The sequence below is a fragment of the Pleurodeles waltl genome, chromosome 1_1, assembly GCF_031143425.1.
Source record: "Pleurodeles waltl isolate 20211129_DDA chromosome 1_1, aPleWal1.hap1.20221129, whole genome shotgun sequence".
Lineage (NCBI taxonomy): Eukaryota > Metazoa > Chordata > Amphibia > Caudata > Salamandridae > Pleurodeles > Pleurodeles waltl.
Window position 1 is genome coordinate 938385011 of NC_090436.1, and position 19921 is coordinate 938404931.

The 19921-nt window shown below is 48.5% G+C and overlaps 1 protein-coding gene across 3 annotated transcripts in view; it reads right to left on the minus strand.

Annotated features, from left to right (window-relative positions):
• The window catches only part of SEC24D (SEC24 homolog D, COPII coat complex component), a 319615-nt gene that overhangs the window by 135644 nt on the left and 164050 nt on the right, over positions 1-19921 (minus strand). The gene's annotated exons all lie outside the window — the stretch shown is intronic.

A 19921-nucleotide genomic window follows, 5' to 3' on the forward strand; every position in this document is an offset into this window, starting at 1 on the left:
CCACTAGGACCACTGTGGCTGTCACCTGTGTTGGAGGTGTTTTCGTAACCAGCAGAGGGACTCAAAGTCAAAATCAGGGGCTGTCCTGCAGCACCGCTGCTGCCCCATTACCTTACTGGCAGGAATCGCTGAAGAAAAGCCTCCTGCTGCACCTGGAATCCATTGGTGACTGCCTCGGCACACAACCCTGACAACTGCGGGAAGACGCAGTGTAGTTTGCTTGTTGCAAAAGAGCAGGAAAGCACACCGACTCCCGGGCAATTCTTCAGAGAGTGGCTGAGCAAGATAAGAGCAGGGCCCGCTGATCCTTCTGAGACGTGCATGAGCTTGGTGGATTAGCACCATTGTGAGCTGGACATTCAGGGCCGAAGCCGGGATTTGTTGAGCATTGCTAGTGTGGGAAGTGCCAGTGTGGGCACCTCCTATGCCAGTGTCAGTGCCCTAGATACTTTTACTCTCTATTGTTTAGTGTGCTGTATCACTTTTACTGGATAATAAATACTGCTTTTCATAACAAAAGTAAGTACTAGACAAGGGCAATTAGATTACTGGGGCAATTGTGGGCATGTTGCGTATTGAGCCCTTGCGCACCCTGCGCCTACCTCCCCTTGAGGAGCTGTGGACTGCTCAACCTGCGCTACCACAGAGTCAAGTGTTGAAGGGGAGTACTTGGCCCAGTTACTCTGAACCCATAGTGAGTCAGCCCCTAGAACAACAGGAGTAAAAGTACACAACCACCACGGTTGGACCTAGAAATCCCTGCTTGCCTCACAGTCCTCTTTGAAAGGGTGGCAACAGTACGGCAGCAGCAGAGGACATGGACCGTATGTACAGTACTTCCGACAGTGTTGCATGCAGTCACCTTTGCTGTGTGTGTTCTTCTTGGAAGCATTGACTCAAATGGTAAAAAAACAATTAGGAAATTAAGACGGTAAGCTACCACCAAACTACCAACCTCAAGCAAACCCTCCTTACCCCCACCGACTGAAAAAATTCCTAGTGTCTAGCCACCCAGCTACCACCCTTAGGAGGACCCTATGCCATTCAATCTAGATAAAAAATACCTGTCATCTGGCCACCACCCTCGTTCGCCCTTGGAAACTTTCTGTTCACCAAACTTAGAAAAAAATACCTGCCATCTTGAAACTACATTCAATCCCAAGCCCAAGGAGAATCTTTACTTTGCAGTGTAAAAAAAAAAAAGACCTGGCCTCCAAAACGACCATGTGCAGTTTTGCAACCCTTCTAAACCTACAACCATGCTCTTCAAGGGAGTAACTTCACAGGGAGTTTGTGGGATGACCCCATCTGCCTAATAAATGCTGAAAGTCGGGTTCTGGGAGGTCCTGTTGGGTCTGTGACCCCACTGCAAATCTGTATTTCATATATGATACAAAACAGCTTCTTTATCTATGCTGTTACCATTATGCTTTTTTAGGGGAGGGGCCAAATGTAATGATACTGGAGCATGTTTGTGAGGGGGAACAATCATCCTAGTGTGGTGAATGTACTATGTGTACTGTAGCTCTCTTCTGCACCCAATTCTAAACCTTTAGAGCCTTCAGCAAGGATGAAACGGTATGGCTCTGAAAGCTAATCCCACTCAGATTAACAGAAATTTTAGAACAGGTCCCGATAGTGGATTATGGAAAGCATTTCACTTGTTTGGAATGCAGATATAAATTGAAGGATTGTTTGACCCCCTTCGAACAAGAGTGATTTGGGAGGTATTGCCTTCTATCTGCGAAGGGAAAATATTTTCAGGAGGGACACTGATACTTTTAGAGATATTAGCACAAGCCTTGTGCTGGAATAGACTGACAGTTAACATTATCAGGCCAATGTTCGATGGGCCAGCTGCAATACAGTCTTTTATACAAGCTATGCTGCACAGGCCCACTTCACTGCCAATGTTCCTACTTATGCTTACTAGCATCACAAAACATAAGCATAAGTTGTGTGTAGCAGGACACCTTCTGGCCCTTCATGTCATGTTCTAAACAAACTCCTGGTGCAGGGAGGCACTTCACAAATGTTTAGTTTTCAGAATAATGTTTGCAGCCCACTGACATTTATAAAACCCCACTTAACCTTCTGTTTCCTCAAAACCCTCATGCCTCGTAATCTACCCTTCCTCCTCAGCACTCCCATCACTTGTAGTGCTACTTTTTTTGTTGGACACACTTCAGTGCTTGTTGGGAAATCTGAAGTTCACACTACCCTGAATTCTACTGACTAAGTAATGCTCCTGGAGCTGTCCACTTTAGCACAGAGAGTGGAAAGCGGGCACCTCGCTGACAGCTGCTCTCTGTGAACCACCTATCAGAGCAGCCTTAATTTGCATATCACCATGGGTCTGCACAGACTAAGGGCTCACAGAGGAGAGGGCAGTTGGTGCTGCAAGAGAGCCAAAAACATTCAATCATTTCATCATCACCTTCCGTGGGTTTCTGGAGCGAAGAGGAAAGCAGAGGGATCACCGCCAGTCAGAGCACGGACAGCACAGTGCTTAACAATTCTGAAGCCAGAGCGGAGAATAAACAAAACTAATTTTGGAAACCTGTGTTCATGCTGATAGCTTCCATCGGACAGCAGGAACAACCAGCAATATAACAAGGGTCCTACATAACAGAGATAATCACTTAGGGGCACACTCATGCCAAAGAGGCCGAACGGGAGGCAGGCAGGAGTACTCGTTCTTGCAGTGGTAATAGCATGTGTAGCAAGAATTATTAACACACCATTTGTGTTTTCTTTCCACTGAGATAGAATATTAATAATAATAATAATAATAATAATAATACCACAATACAATAACAGTTTCCATGTACCATTTGCAGAAGAATTTGTCAGTGAAGCATAATAAATTGCAACCTGCGGGCTGTAAATCACAAAAATGTTGCGGGTGGTCATGGATTTGTGGAACAAGTTACTTATCCTTGGTAACTCTTTTCTGGTAGAGACTTTTCTGGTAGAGACTCCAGATGGCCTCAGATTCCTCACTTTTTAATAGATACCAAAGCAGTACCTGTTGGTGGGTCTGTGGGTGGACTCAAACCAGAAAGTCCTGCAGGACACAACAGGCTAAATGCTCCTCTCTGTGAACCTGACCATCCACACAATAGTGCTTTGTATGGTCAAACACCCACATAGCCGCCTGGAAAATTTCCAGGTCAGGGACTCCACATGGCAATGCAGTAGTAACAGCTTTGGCCATGGTAGAACGTGCACGCAGTTCTTTGGGAGACTGCTTTTTGACCATGTGTAGCAGATCTTAATGCAAAGCATGATCCAATGAGAGAAGGTTCTCTTCAGCACAGCATTCTCTGTTTCCCTGATCATCCACCAGGTGTTTTTTGGGATGATCTATGTAAATGTTTAGCATTCTCTTGGGGTCCAAACAAATGGAGTCTCCCATTCTCCTTAGAGAGGCGAGGCACGGACAGAATGCCAGTAAGGTGATGTTCTGGTCGACATGAAATGGCATCACAACTTTGGGCAAGAAATATGCCAGTGTAAGTAAAATTGACATGTCTGGGAAGAAGGCTGTGTACGGCAGGTTGACACAGAGAGCTTAAAGCTACTCACATGACCCGCCGATGGCACTGCAATGAGGAACACTGTCTTGAGGACGAGGAGCCGCAAGGAACAGCTGTGAAGCAGCTCAAAGGGGGTGCACATAACAAATGTGAGAAACAACTTAAGGTGCCACTGAGGCATTACAAATCTGTAGGGAAGAAACAAAGGTTCTAAACCTTTCAAAAACTGCATAACAACTGGAGACTTAAACAATGAGGGCCAATCCAGCAACCACAAAAAGTCTGAAAGTTACCATTTAACTGTGCACAGAGCAAAGCCTTGCTGGGCGAAGGACAATACAAACAATAAAACAGTAGATAACTTTGCCAGCAGAGAGTCTATCTGACGAGTACTGCACCAATCCACAAACTTGCCACAACAGGAATATAAGTTTTTGTCAAGGGATGTCTGGCTGCCAAGATGACGTCAACCACCCTCAGAGTAAAGTCAAAGATGTTCAGCTGTTCTGGATACCATACTTTCCATGCTGAATATGGAGGAACTAGAATTACTTGGGCCTGATCGGTCCTTATCTTCTTGAGAATGTGGGGTAGGAGTGGTATCAGTGAAAAGGCTTACAGGATCACAGGGTTCCACTCGAAGGAGGAACGAGTCTCTGAGGGAGAGATGCTTTGGAAACTCCAATGCGTAGAACTGCTGACATTGTGCATTCTTGACTGTAGCAAACACATTAAGACAAGGATCACTCCATTCCAGTAAGAGACCTTGTGCCACCTCCAGATGTAACTGCCTCTTGAGAGCCAGTAGACATTGATCGTTGAGCAAGTCTGCCAGGGTATTCCATGATGCTGCAAGATAGTTTATAACCAGGAAGATTTATTGGTGGTCAAGCCATTTCAAGAGGTGCAAGGCCTCCCAAGCACACAGTGGTGACCCCACTCTGCCTAGTTTGTTGCAATGCCACATGGTGATGGCGTTGTGCATGAGCACCAGCACCAGACTCCCCTTGATGGATGGAAGGAAGGCTTTCAATGCCAAGCAGATGGCCCACAGATACAGAAGGTTGATATGGAGCCAGGACTCCACCACAGACCAGAGTCCTCTGATCTCCACCTCTTCCAGCTGACCAACCCAACCCAGAAGCAATGCATTGGTCACTGTCGTCTCTGGGTGGGAAAGGAAGAGGGGACTACCACTGACCCAATGGCAGTCCAGTAACCACTAGTGCAAATCTTTCTCAGTCCCCTCTAAAATCGGAAAATGGTCGATGGATTCCCTCTTATGTTGGGCCCACGAGAATTCAGATCCCACTGCAGAGCCCGCATATGCCACCTGGCATGTTCGACTAGCAGGATGAAGAGGCCATCAGTCCCAGCATTCTCAGAGTGGACCTCAGTGAAATCCAGAACCAAGGGTGAACGATCGGGATCACAGCCTGAATGTCTGGGACTCTTTTTCCCAGGGGAAAGGCACAGAACAGAACTGTGTGTGAGTGGCTCCAATAAAGGAGAGCATCAAAGAAGTAGTCAGGTGTGACTTCAGCACATTGATATTGAACCTCAAAGTTGATAGAAGATTCAGTCATCTTGAGGTGGTTGACGAGTGCCTGGGGTGAAACCACAATCAAAAGCCACTCATCGAGGTGGGAGAAGACTGCACCTCTGACCTCCTAAGTTGTGCTGCCAGCAGCACCATCACTTTCATCAACACACAAGGGAAACGAAGTGAGACCAAAGGGAAGCACAGCCAACTGAAAATGCTCCTGTCCCACCATTAACTGCAGGTAGCACAGATGGGCCTGCAGGACAAGTATACTCAAATAGGTGTCCTACAATGCCACCATCCAGTCTGCAGGGTTGGGGGCAGCTAAGAAATGGACCAGTATGACCATTTTAATTTATCCTTTTACTTTAATCTATTGAGACGGTGCAGGTCTAAAATCAGATGAAGGGCTCCGTCCTTCTTGGACATCAGAAAGTATCGACCACATCCTACTTCTGGCAAGGGTACCATCTCGATCGCCCCTTTGGTAAAAAGGACTTGCACTTCCTGATGCAAAACAGATAGATGGTCCTTTGTTAGCTACTGGGGGCGGTGCAAGAGGCAGCAATGTGAAGAGGAAGGGTAGGGCATATTGATTTCGAACAATTTGCAGGGCCCACCTCTCTGATGTTATGGTCTGCCACCCTAGCAAGAATTGTTGGATCCTGCCTCATACCAGGTGGCCGTGCTTCACTAAGGGGATGCTAAAGGAGTTTCACAGGTGGGGCTGCGGGGGTGGAGGGGTTGTGGACTGGGTGGCCCGATTACTGTGACTGAGGATGGGGGAGCACCAAGGCCCTGACTATGAAGCTGCTGGGCAACTTGTGGCCATTGGATTGGCTGGCAGTATGGGGTTGGGAGGTGAGGCAAATAAGCCAAGGGAGCCTGTCCAACCCTGCTCTCCTTAAACCGCTTGAGAGCGGAGTCTGCTTTGTCCTCAAACATGCAAGTCCCTTCAAACAGCATGTCCATGAGGAATGGCTGGACATTGCCTGAAAAAACAGTGGACCGCAGCCGAGGGGCTGGCGAATAGCTATACTGGTGCCAACTACCCATCTGGAGTTGGTGGTGCCCAAGCCACAAGGACCTGTAAACTTGTTTACGTCATGAGTGTCATGTATGGACTTGGCAAGGGCAGGTTGGAGATCTTCAGGGACACCAGAGAGGACTTGACACACTGAATCCCAAAGGTCATGGAAATAGTGCCCCATCTGACAGCTGGCAATTACTGACCAAAGCGGCAAGCTAGCTCTTTTCCCAAATGCCTTCACCCATTTTGACTCCCTATCGAGTGGAGTAGTTGGAAATCGACTAGGGTTAGTTTCGCCAGCAGATGCCTGCACCAACAATGTAGGAAGTTGGCTCTGTATGTGCTATTTCAAAGTAAGGAATAGCATGCACAGAGTCCAAGGGTTCCCCTTAGAGGTAAAATAGTGGTAAAAATAGATAATACTAATGCTCTATTTTGTGGTAGTGTGGTCGAGCAGTAGGCTTATCCAAGGAGTAGTGTTAAGCATTTGTTGTACATACACATAGACAATAAATGAGGTACACACACTCAGAGACAAATCCAGCCAATAGGTTTTTGTATAGAAAAATATCTTTTCTTAGTTTATTTTAAGAACCACAGGTTCAAATTCTACATGTAATATCTCATTCGAAAGGTATTGCAGGTAAGTACTTTAGGAACTTTAAATCATAAAAATTGCATGTATACTTTTCAAGTTATTGACAAATAGCTGTTTTAAAAGTGGACACTTAGTGCAATTTTCACAGTTCCTAGGGGAGGTAAGTATTTGTTAGGTTAACCAGGTAAGTAGGACACTTACAGGGCTTAGTTCTTGGTCCAAAGTAGCCCACCGTTGGGGGTTCAGAGCAGCCCCAAAGTTACCACACCAGCAGCTCAGGGCCGGTCAGGTGCAGAGTTCAAAGTGGTGCCCAAAACGCATAGGCTTCAATGGAGAAGGGGGTGCCCCGGTTCCAGTCTGCCAGCAGGTAAGTACCCGCGTCTTCGGAGGGCAGACCAGGGGGGTTTTGTAGGGCACCGGGGGGGACACAAGCCCACACAGGAATTTCACCCTCAGCAGCGCGGGGGCGGCCGGGTGCAGTGTAGAAACAAGCGTCGGGTTCGCAATGTTAGTCTATGAGAGATCTCGGGATCTCTTCAGCGCTGCAGGCAGGCAAGGGGGGGGTTCCTCGGGGAAACCTCCACTTGGGCAAGGGAGAGGGACTCCTGGGGGTCACTTCTCCAGTGAAAGTCCGGTCCTTCAGGTCCTGGGGGCTGCGGGTGCAGGGTCTCTCCCAGGCGTCGGGACTTAGGATTCAAAGAGTCGCGGTCAGGGGAAGCCTCTGGATTCCCTCTGCAGGCGGCGCTGTGGGGGCTCAGGGAGGACAGGTTTTGGTACTCACAGTATCAGAGTAGTCCTGGGGTCCCTCCTGAGGTGTTGGATCTCCACCAGCCGAGTCGGGGTCGCCAGGTGCAGTGTTGCAAGTCTCACGCTTCTTGCGGGGAGCTTGCAGGGTTCTTTCAAAGCTGCTGGAAACAAAGTTGCAGCCTTTCTTGGAGCAGGTCCGCTGTCCTCGGGAGTTTCTTGTCTTTTCGAAGCAGGGGCAGTCCTCAGAGGATGTCGAGGTCGCTGGTCCCTTTGGAAGGCGTCGCTGGAGCAGGATCTTTGGAAGGCAGGAGACAGGCCGGTGAGTTTCTGGAGCCAAGGCAGTTGTCGTCTTCTGGTCTTCCTCTGCAGGGGTTTTCAGCTAGGCAGTCCTTCTTCTTGTAGTTGCAGGAATCTAATTTTCTAGGGTTCAGGGTAGCCCTTAAATACTAAATTTAAGGGTGTGTTTAGGTCTGGGGGGTTAGTAGCCAATGGCTACTAGCCCTGAGGGTGGGTACACCCTCTTTGTGCCTCCTCCCAAGGGGAGGGGGTCACAATCCTAACCCTATTGGGGGAATCCTCCATCTGCAAGATGGAGGATTTCTAAAAGTCAGAGTCACCTCAGCTCAGGACACCTTAGGGGCTGTCCTGACTGGCCAGTGACTCCTCCTTGTTGCTTTCTTTGTTCCCTCCAGCCTTGCCGCCAAAAGTGGGGGCCGTGGCCGGAGGGGGCGGGCAACTCCACTAAGCTGGAGTGCCCTGCTGGGCTGTGAGAAAGGGGTGAGCCTTTGAGGCTCACCGCCAGGTGTCACAGCTCCTGCCTGGGGGAGGTGTTAGCATCTCCACCCAGTGCAGGCTTTGTTACTGGCCTCAGAGTGACAAAGGCACTCTCCCCATGGGGCCAGCAACATGTCTCTGGTGTGGCAGGCTGCTGGAACTAGTCAGCCTACACAGACAGTCGGTTAAGTTTCAGGGGGCACCTCTAAGGTGCCCTCTGGGGTGTATTTTGCAATAAAATGTACACTGGCATCAGTGTGCATTTATTGTGCTGAGAAGTTTGATACCAAACTTCCCAGTTTTCAGTGTAGCCATTATGGTGCTGTGGAGTTCGTGTTTGACAGACTCCCAGACCATATACTCTTATGGCTACCCTGCACTTACAATGTCTAAGGTTTTGTTTAGACACTGTAGGGGTACCATGCTCATGCACTGGTACCCTCACCTATGGTATAGTGCACCCTGCCTTAGGGCTGTAAGGCCTGCTAGAGGGGTGTCTTACCTATACTGCATAGGCAGTGAGAGGCTGGCATGGCACCCTGAGGGGAGTGCCATGTCGACTTACTCGTTTTGTCCTCACTAGCACACACAAGCTGGCAAGCAGTGTGTCTGTGCTGAGTGAGAGGTCTCCAGGGTGGCATAAGACATGCTGCAGCCCTTAGAGACCTTCCTTGGCATCAGGGCCCTTGGTACTAGAAGTACCAGTTACAAGGGACTTATCTGGATGCCAGGGTCTGCCAATTGTGGATACAAAAGTACAGGTTAGGGAAAGAACACTGGTGCTGGGGCCTGGTTAGCAGGCCTCAGCACACTTTCAATTGTAAACATAGCATCAGCAAAGGCAAAAAGTCAGGGGGCAACCATGCCAAGGAGGCATTTCCTTACACAACCCCCCCCCCAAACGAAAGAGGATGAGACTAACCTTTCCCAAGAGAGTCTTCATTTTCTAAGTGGAAGAACCTGGAAAGGCCATCTGCATTGGCATGGGCAGTCCCAGGTTCCACTATAAAGTCCATTCCCTGTAGGGAGATGGACCACCTCAACAGTTTAGGATTTTCACCTTTCATTTGCATCAGCCATTTGAGAGGTCTGTGGTCAGTTTGAACTAGGAAGTGAGTCCCAAAGAGGTATGGTCTCAGCTTCTTCAGGGACCAAACCACAGCAAAGGCCTCCCTCTCAATGGCACTCCAACGCTGCTCCCTGGGGAGTAACCTCCTGCTAATGAAAGCAACAGGCTGGTCAAGGCCATCATCATTTGTTTGGGACAAAACTGCCCCTATCCCATGTTCAGAGGCATCTGTCTGCACAATGAACTGCTTAGAATAATCTGGAGCTTTTAGAGCTGGTGCTGAGCACATTGCTTGTTTCAGGGTGTCAAAGGCCTGTTGGCATTCCACAGTCCAGTTCACTTTCTTGGGCATTTTCTTGGAGGTGAGTTCAGTGAGGGCTGTCACAATGGATCCATATCCCTTCACAAACCTCCTGTAATACCCAGTCAAGCCAAGGAATGCCCTGACTTGAGTCTGGGTTTTTGGAGCTACCCAGTCCAGAATAGTCTGGATCTTGGGTTGGAGTGGCTGAACTTGGCCTCCACCTACAAGGTGGCCCAAGTAAACCACAGTTCCCTGCCCTATCTGGCATTTGGATGCCTTGATAGAGAGGCCTGCAGATTGCAGAGCCTTCAAAACCTTCTTCAGGTGGACCAGGTGATCCTGCCAGGTGGAGCTAAAGACAGCAATATCATCAAGATAAGCTGTGCTAAAGGACTCCAAGCCAGCAAGGACTTGATTCACCAACCTTTGGAAGGTGGCAGGGGCATTCTTTAAACCAAAGGGCATAACAGTAAACTGATAATGCCCATCAGGTGTGGAGAATGTTGTTTTCTCTTTTGCTCCAGGTGCCATTTTTATTTGCCAGTACCCTGCTGTCAAGTCAAAGGTACTTAAGAATTTGGCAGCACCTAATTTATCTATGAGCTCATCAGCTCTAGGAATTGGATGAGCATCTGTCTTGGTGACAGAATTGAGCCCTCTGTAGTCCACACAAAACCTCATCTCTTTCTTTCCATCTTTGGTGTGAGGTTTGGGGACTAAGACCACTGGGCTAGCCCAGGGGCTGTCAGAGCGCTCAATTACTCCCAATTCCAGCATCTTGTGGACTTCCACCTTGATGCTTTCCTTAACATGGTCAGACTGTCTAAAGATTTTGTTTTTGACAGGCATGCTGTCTCCTGTGCCAACATCATGGGTACACAGGTGTGTCTGACCAGGGGTTAAGGAGAAGAGTTCAGGAAACTGTTGGAGGACTCTCCTACAATCAGCTTGCTGTTGGCCAGAGAGGGTGTCTGAGTAGATCACTCCATCTACTGAGCCATCTTTTGGGTCTGATGACAGAAGATCAGGGAGAGGTTCACTCTCTGCCTCCTGATCCTCATCTGTTACCATTAACAGATTTACATCAGCCCTGTCATGGAAGAGCTTAAGGCGGTTCACATGGATCACCCTCTTGGGGCTCCTGCTTGTGCCCAGGTCCACCAGGTAGGTGACCTGACTCTTCCTTTCTAGCACTGGGTAAGGGCCACTCCATTTGTCCTGGAGTGCCCTGGGAGCCACAGGCTCCAGAACCCAGACTTTCTGCCCTGGTTGGAACTCAACCAGTGCAGCCTTTTGGTCATACCAAAACTTCTGGAGCTGTTGGCTGGCCTCAAGGTTTTTGGTTGCCTTTTCCATGTACTCTGCCATTCTAGAGCGAAGGCCAAGTACATAGTCCACTATGTCTTGTTTAGGCTCATGGAGAGGTCTCTCCCAGCCTTCTTTAACAAGAGCAAGTGGTCCCCTTACAGGATGACCAAACAGAAGTTCAAAGGGTGAGAACCCTACTCCCTTCTGTGGTACCTCCCTGTAAGCGAAAAGCAGACATGGCAGGAGGACATCCCATCTCCTTTTGAGTTTTTCTGGGAGCCCCATGATCATGCCCTTTAATGTCTTGTTGAATCTCTCAACTAAGCCATTAGTTTGTGGATGGTAAGGAGTAGTGAATTTATAAGTCACTCCACACTCATTCCACATATGTTTCAGGTATGCTGACATGAAGTTGGTACCTCTGTCAGACACCACCTCCTTAGGGAAACCCACTCTGGTAAAGATACCAATGAGGGCCTTGGCTACTGCAGGGGCGGTAGTCGACCTAAGGGGAATAGCTTCAGGATACCTAGTAGCATGATCCACTACTACTAGGATGTACATATTTCCTGAGGCTGTGGGAGGTTCTAGTGGACCAACTATGTCCACACCCACTCTTTCAAAGGGAACCCCCACCACTGGAAGTGGAATGAGGGGGGCCTTTGGATGTCCACCTGTCTTACCACTGGCTTGACAGGTGGGGCAGGAGAGGCAAAACTCCTTAACCATGTTGGACATATTGGGCCAGTAGAAGTGGTTGACTAGCCTCTCCCACGTCTTGGTTTGTCCCAAATGTCCAGCAAGGGGAATGTCATGGGCCAATGTTAGGATGAACTCCCTGAACAGCTGAGGCACTACCACTCTCCTAGTGGCACCAGGTTTGGGGTCTCTGGCCTCAGTGTACAGGAGTCCATCTTCCCAATAGACCCTATGTGTTCCATTTTTCTTGCCCTTGGACTCTTCAGCAGCTTGCTGCCTAAGGCCTTCAAGAGAGGGACAGGTTTCTTGTCCCTTACACAGCTCCTCCCTTGAGGGTCCCCCTGGGCCTAAGAGCTCAACCTGATAAGGTTCAAGCTCCAAAGGCTCAGTTCCCTCATAGGGCAGAACTTCTTCCTGAGAAGAGAGGTTCCCTTTCTTTTGCTGTGTTGCAGTTGGTTTCCCATCTGACTTTCCTTTCCTCTTGGTAGGCTGGGCCATTCTTCCAGACTCCAGCTCTACTTGTTCACCCTGTGCCTTGCATTGTGCTCTTGTTTTCACACACACCAGTTCAGGGATACCCAGCATTGCTGCATGGGTTTTTAGTTCTACCTCAGCCCATGCTGAGGACTCCAGGTCATTTCCAAGCAGACAGTCCACTGGGATATTTGAGGAGACCACCACCTGTTTCAGGCCATTGACCCCTCCCCATTCTAAAGTAACCATTGCCATGGGATGTACTTTTCTCTGATTGTCAGCGTTGGTGACTGTGTAAGTTTTTCCAGTCAGGTATTGGCCAGGGGAAACCAGTTTCTCTGTCACCATGGTGACACTGGCACCTGTATCCCTCAGGCCCTCTATTCTAGTCCCATTAATTAAGAGTTGCTGTCTGTATTTTTGCATGTTAGGCGGCCAGACAGCTAGTGTGGCTAAATCCACCCCACCCTCAGAAACTAGAGTAGCTTCAGTGTGGACCCTGATTTGCTCTGGGCACACTGTTGATCCCACTTGGAGACTAGCCATACCAGTGTTACCTGGATGGGAGTTTGGAGTGGAACCTTTCTTGGGACAGGCCTTGTCTCCAGTTTGGTGTCCATGCTGTTTACAGCTATGACACCAGGCCTTTTTGGGATCAAAGTTTTTACCCTTGTACCCATTGTTTTGTGAAGAGGCTCTGGGCCCACCCTCCTGTGCAGGTTTTTGGGGGCCTGTAGAAGACTCTTTACTATTTTTAGTTTTGGTTGTCTCATCACCCTTCCCCTGGGGAGTCTTTGTGACCCCTTTCTTTTGGTCACCCCCTGTTGAAGTCTTGGACACCCTTGTCTTGACCCAATGGTCCGCCTTCTTTCCCAATTCTTGGGGAGAAATTGGTCCTAGGTCTACCAGATGCTGATACAGTTTATCATTGAAACAATTACTCAATAGGTGTTCTTTCACAAATAAATTGTACAGCCCATCATAATTACTTACACCACTGCCTTGAATCCAACCACCTAGTGTTTTCACTGAGTAGTCTACAAAGTCAACCCAGGTCTGGCTCGAGGATTTTTGAGCCCCCCTGAATCTAATCCTATACTCCTCAGTGGAGAATCCAAAGCCCTCAATCAGGGTACCCTTCATGAGGTCATAAGATTCTGCATCTTGTCCAGAGAGTGTGAGGAGTCTATCCCTACACTTTCCTGTGAACATTTCCCAAAGGAGAGCACCCCAGTGAGATTTGTTCACTTTTCTGGTTACACAAGCCCTCTCAAAAGCTGTGAACCATTTGGTGATGTCATCACCATCTTCATATTTAGTTACAATCCCTTTAGGGATTTTCAACATGTCAGGAGAATCTCTGACCCTATTTATGTTGCTGCCACCATTGATGGGTCCTAGGCCCATCTCTTGTCTTTCCCTCTCTATGGCTAGGATCTGTCTTTCCAAAGCCAATCTTTTGGCCATCCTGGCTAACTGGATGTCCTCTTCACTGGGGTTATCCTCAGTGATTTCAGAGGTGTTGGTCTCTCCTGTGAGGGAACCAGCATCTCTGACTATTATTTTTGGAGTCAGGGTTTGAGGGACCCTGTTCTCCCTAGATAGGACTGGTAGGGGGGAATTTTCCTCCAAGTCACTATCCTCTTCCTCTGAGTTGCCACCCTCAGAGGGGTTGGCCTTTTCAAACTCTGCCAAAAGCTCCTGGAGCTGTATTTTGGTAGGTTTGGGGCCCATTGTTATTTTCTTTATTTTACAGAGTGACCTTAGCTCCCTCATCTTAAGATGGAGGTAAGGTGGGGTGTCGAGTTCCACCACAGTCACATCTGTGCTAGACATTTTGCTTCTAAAAGTTGGAATACTTTTTAAGAATCTACAACTGGTTCTAGAATCTAATTCAAACTTTTACAAACTTTTAAACTCTAAAAGAAATGCTAAACAGGATCTAACACAAGGCCCTAGCAGGTCTTTTAAGAATTTAGAAAACTTTTCAAATTGCAAAAATCAATTTCTAATGACAATTTTGGAATTTGTCGTGTGATCAGGTATTGGCTGAGTAGTCCAGCAAATGCAAAGTCTTGTACCCCACCGCTGATCCACCAATGTAGGAAGTTGGCTCTGTATGTGCTATTTCAAAGTAAGGAATAGCATGCACAGAGTCCAAGGGTTCCCCTTAGAGGTAAAATAGTGGTAAAAATAGATAATACTAATGCTCTATTTTGTGGTAGTGTGGTCGAGCAGTAGGCTTATCCAAGGAGTAGTGTTAAGCATTTGTTGTACATACACATAGACAATAAATGAGGTACACACACTCAGAGACAAATCCAGCCAATAGGTTTTTGTATAGAAAAATATCTTTTCTTAGTTTATTTTAAGAACCACAGGTTCAAATTCTACATGTAATATCTCATTCGAAAGGTATTGCAGGTAAGTACTTTAGGAACTTTAAATCATAAAAATTGCATGTATACTTTTCAAGTTATTGACAAATAGCTGTTTTAAAAGTGGACACTTAGTGCAATTTTCACAGTTCCTAGGGGAGGTAAGTATTTGTTAGGTTAACCAGGTAAGTAGGACACTTACAGGGCTTAGTTCTTGGTCCAAAGTAGCCCACCGTTGGGGGTTCAGAGCAGCCCCAAAGTTACCACACCAGCAGCTCAGGGCCGGTCAGGTGCAGAGTTCAAAGTGGTGCCCAAAACGCATAGGCTTCAATGGAGAAGGGGGTGCCCCGGTTCCAGTCTGCCAGCAGGTAAGTACCCGCGTCTTCGGAGGGCAGACCAGGGGGGTTTTGTAGGGCACCGGGGGGGACACAAGCCCACACAGGAATTTCACCCTCAGCAGCGCGGGGGCGGCCGGGTGCAGTGTAGAAACAAGCGTCGGGTTCGCAATGTTAGTCTATGAGAGATCTCGGGATCTCTTCAGCGCTGCAGGCAGGCAAGGGGGGGGTTCCTCGGGGAAACCTCCACTTGGGCAAGGGAGAGGGACTCCTGGGGGTCACTTCTCCAGTGAAAGTCCGGTCCTTCAGGTCCTGGGGGCTGCGGGTGCAGGGTCTCTCCCAGGCGTCGGGACTTAGGATTCAAAGAGTCGCGGTCAGGGGAAGCCTCGGGATTCCCTCTGCAGGCGGCGCTGTGGGGGCTCAGGGGGGACAGGTTTTGGTACTCACAGTATCAGAGTAGTCCTGGGGTCCCTCCTGAGGTGTTGGATCTCCACCAGCCGAGTCGGGGTCGCCGGGTGCAGTGTTGCAAGTCTCACGCTTCTTGCGGGGAGCTTGCAGGGTTCTTTCAAAGCTGCTGGAAACAAAGTTGCAGCCTTTCTTGGAGCAGGTCCGCTGTCCTCGGGAGTTTCTTGTCTTTTCGAAGCAGGGGCAGTCCTCAGAGGATGTCGAGGTCGCTGGTCCCTTTGGAAGGCGTCGCTGGAGCAGGATCTTTGGAAGGCAGGAGACAGGCCGGTGAGTTTCTGGAGCCAAGGCAGTTGTCGTCTTCTGGTCTTCCTCTGCAGGGGTTTTCAGCTAGGCAGTCCTTCTTCTTGTAGTTGCAGGAATCTAATTTTCTAGGGTTCAGGGTAGCCCTTAAATACTCAATTTAAGGGTGTGTTTAGGTCTGGGGGGTTAGTAGCCAATGGCTACTAGCCCTGAGGGTGGGTACACCCTCTTTGTGCCTCCTCCCAAGGGGAGGGGGTCACAATCCTAACCCTATTGGGGGAATCCTCCATCTGCAAGATGGAGGATTTCTAAAAGTCAGAGTCACCTCAGCTCAGGACACCTTAGGGGCTGTCCTGACTGGCCAGTGACTCCTCCTTGTTGCTTTCTTTGTTCCCTCCAGCCTTGCCGCCAAAAGTGGGGGCCGTGGCCGGAGGGGGCGGGCAACTCCACTAAGCTGGAGTGCCCTGCTGGGCTGTGACAAAGGGGTGAGCCTTTGAGGCTCACCGCCAGGTGTCACAGCTCCTGCTTGGGGGAGGTGTTAGCATCTCCACCCAGTGCAGGCTTTGTTACTGGCCTCAGAGTGACAAAGGCACTCTCCCCATGGGGCCAGCAACATGTCTCTGGTGTGGCAGGCTGCTGGAACTAGTCAGCCTACACAGACAGTCGGTTAAGTTTCAGGGGGCACCTCTAAGGTGCCCTCTGGGGTGTATTTTGCAATAAAATGTACACTGGCATCAGTGTGCATTTATTGTGCTGAGAAGTTTGATACCAAACTTCCTAGTTTTCAGTGTAGCCATTATGGTGCTGTGGAGTTCGTGTTTGACAGACTCCCAGACCATATACTCTTATGGCTACCCTGCACTTACAATGTCTAAGGTTTTGTTTAGACACTGTAGGGGTACCATGCTCATGCACTGGTACCCTCACCTATGGTATAGTGCACCCTGCCTTAGGGCTGTAAGGCCTGCTAGAGGGGTGTCTTACCTATACTGCATAGGCAGTGAGAGGCTGGCATGGCACCCTGAGGGGAGTGCCATGTCGACTTACTCGTTTTGTCCTCACTAGCACACACAAGCTGGCAAGCAGTGTGTCTGTGCTGAGTGAGAGGTCTCCAGGGTGGCATAAGACATGCTGCAGCCCTTAGAGACCTTCCTTGGCATCAGGGCCCTTGGTACTAGAAGTACCAGTTACAAGGGACTTATCTGGATGCCAGGGTCTGCCAATTGTGGATACAAAAGTACAGGTTAGGGAAAGAACACTGGTGCTGGGGCCTGGTTAGCAGGCCTCAGCACACTTTCAATTGTAAACATAGCATCAGCAAAGGCAAAAAGTCAGGGAGCAACCATGCCAAGGAGGCATTTCCTTACAAACAAGCTTTTAGGTACTGAGTGCTAAGACAGAAATGTAGGATCGCGTCGGGCAGTGTGGTGGCGTTATGCAATTTGGAAGTTGACAGGGGGGCAGAACAAGGTTTGACTCATGCCCCAAGAAGATGTCCATAAGGGCCTTGTTAAAATGTAGGAGGGACTCAGTAGTTTGCCGGAGGTCAAGAACTTCGGCTGGCCTATGCATTACCATGGCACAGGAAGCACTCCCCTCATTGGCAGGACAAGGGTGTGAGTGGAGCCCCAACTCAGGGGAGGTATCAAGGCCACTAACTTCCTGCATGTCAAAATACCAACTGTCCTCGTGATAATGTTGGTCAATCTTATTACTCGTTTACTCGTATCATAGTATGTATGTATGTATTGAGTATTTATAAAGCGCATTCCGGCCCAAGGGCATCGAAGCACTCACTGGGGTGAGGCTGTGCCCGCTAAAGGGGAGACCCCGAATCTTATCGCGGGAAGAGACAGGTCTTAACCAGTCTCCTAAACGTCAGATAATTGTGTTCTTTCCTTAGTTCCAGTGGAAGTGAGTTCCAGGCTTTAGCAGCTGCAATAGTAAAAGCTCTGTCGCCCCACTTCACCTTTACGGGGAGTTTGAATTAGATAGGCGGTGGCAGAGCGCAACAACCTTTTAGGTCTATACCATTGCAGTTTAGTGGTCAAGGCCTTAGGCCCAATCCCATGGACGGCTTTGTGAGTAATGCAGAGGGCCTTGAAAGAGATCCGTTGGATCACCGGAAGCCAGTGTAGGTTTTTGAGGCACTTCTTAGCAGAGGCCGCGCGAGGCAGCTTCAATAGTAGCCGAGCAGCGGTGTTCTGCATCAGCTGTAGCTTATTTGATGATCCTTTATCCAGGTTGAGCAGAAGCGCATTCCCGTAGTCCAATCTGGAAATGACCAGAGCCAGAGTGGCAGTAGTTCTCCAAGGTTGTGGGATAAAAGGAAAGTCTTTCTTTAATTTCTTCAGAGTCCACATGCAAGTTTTAATTATCTGATTCACCTGGGGTTTAAAGGACAATTGATCGTCGAACAGTAATCCTAAATTCCTAGCGGTAGACCCTGGCACAGGGAGAGTGCCACAAAATGGAGGACCAATATTCCCTCTTGATCCCAAAGCACAGGATCTCCATTTTTTCGCAGTTCAATTTTAGCCAATTGGCCTTCATCCAGCTGTTCACCGCTATCATGCAGGCGTTAAAGCGGGTCGCCACGTCCTCCATGTCTTTGTTAATCGGGATGATAAGCTGGGTATCATCTACCTAGGAGGTCGGGATAAAACCGAAAGAGCGAATTAGTTCTGCCAGCGGTGCCATGTACACGTTAAATAGCGTTGGGCTAAGAGAAGAGCCCGGAGGGACCCCGCACGGCAGGAGCTAGGCAGGGGATCTAAAGTCACCACTGCTGACTGTGGCCCATCTCTCAGATAGAAAGGATTCAATAAGCTTGAGAGCTTGATCTCTAATGTGCACTATAGTCATAGTCCACATTTGTGCCAAAGTGGAGGTAGATCAAGAGGGGAAAGTAGAGCCTCGATAGTAGCCAGGCATCGCCGTGGATGAGGTCAAACCAGTACCAATTCGACATCAGGACAATTAGGGCTTCATCTTTCAGTACTGATGGAATCAGCACTGGCATCTAGGCACCGGGAACCAGCGTGGTGCATGCCACCAGAGTTGGCCCCAGTACAGCCTCGGAGAATCCTGGTGGCGCAAATGGCAAACTCACTAGCGGTAATCCATATGGAGACCATCTCGGCTTTGTGGGGCCTGCAAGCATGCCGGAGGGAGTCAGCAAAGATCCAAAGAGTCAGAGCACTGCCTCGCTGAACTCTTATCTGTTTCGGAGAGCAGATGGCCCTAGAAACTCAGGGTGTGCCGGAACAACCTACAATATCAGCTCAGAAGTCAAACAACTTGGGAAGTGAGATCAAAACGTATGGTGTTGCCCTTGTGCCTTCTTAGGGGAATGTGAGTGGCGGGAAAGGGAAACATCCTGCTTAATTTCTTCAGTTTCTTCTTCGGCTTACCCAAGGATTTGGATTGAAATGAAGAGTGACCTCTGGAATGACTCAGGTGACTTCTGGGTCTCAAACAAGACTTTTGACTAGGACCAGTCTTGCTGCAGAGTCTTTTGTTGCTTGGCAATGTAAAGTTTTCCTCTGTGGTCTTGCATGGCTCGTCCACAGACACAACAGGCAAATATTTTTGCAGCAGTCCTTAAAATGCATAAAACCTGTCATTTTGGGAGGTAAATTGTCTCTTGCACACTGAAAAGGTGAATTTTGATTGAGATGAAGGTTTCAAAGAGATGGGAGGTAGCACTGGATCAGCATCGGGTGGCGCGAAAAGAAAGGAACTGACGTCAGCACACGGGAGTGTCATCTATGTAGCCTCTGCACATCATTTCCAGGGCAAGACGGTGTCAGTGCTGAGACACACGTGTGCAGAGGTACTGCTGAAAACAAGTTTACGGATTTAGTCTGATGCCCGGGGAACATTCAAAAAGTGAGGAATGTGTCGCTTTTGAATTTGGCTATGCATTTTTTTTCATTTTTTCTCTTAGTTTCAATATGTTGATATCTAATAGTCAGATATGGATATGACATCTTTCAATCTTCTAACACCGAGGTTTTCAAAACTAAAAAAAACACACTGGTTTACGATATCATGCTTGCCTCAAACACACTGACGTTTACTCAAGTACTTCCAGAGTGTATGTTCACAAAGGCTTGTTAATATAGACCAGGGCACACCATAAGTAGTTTGGCATAGTTTGTCCAAGTGGAAAACAACTGAAAGTCCAAAGCCACGTAGTTGGTGATGATAACATTTTATTCTTATCAAGGTGGAATAGGTCTAATATACAGCTTACAGCCGACACGTGTTTCGTCACATTGACTTTCTCAAGGCTAATGTGGATATGTGACCATAAAAAATGTCCAGTAGTAAGGACAAAATGCGTTATCGCAGCTGATGTGCGGATCAGTATTTAAGCCATCAGGGGCAGATAGAATCCTCATGTAGAAAGCACT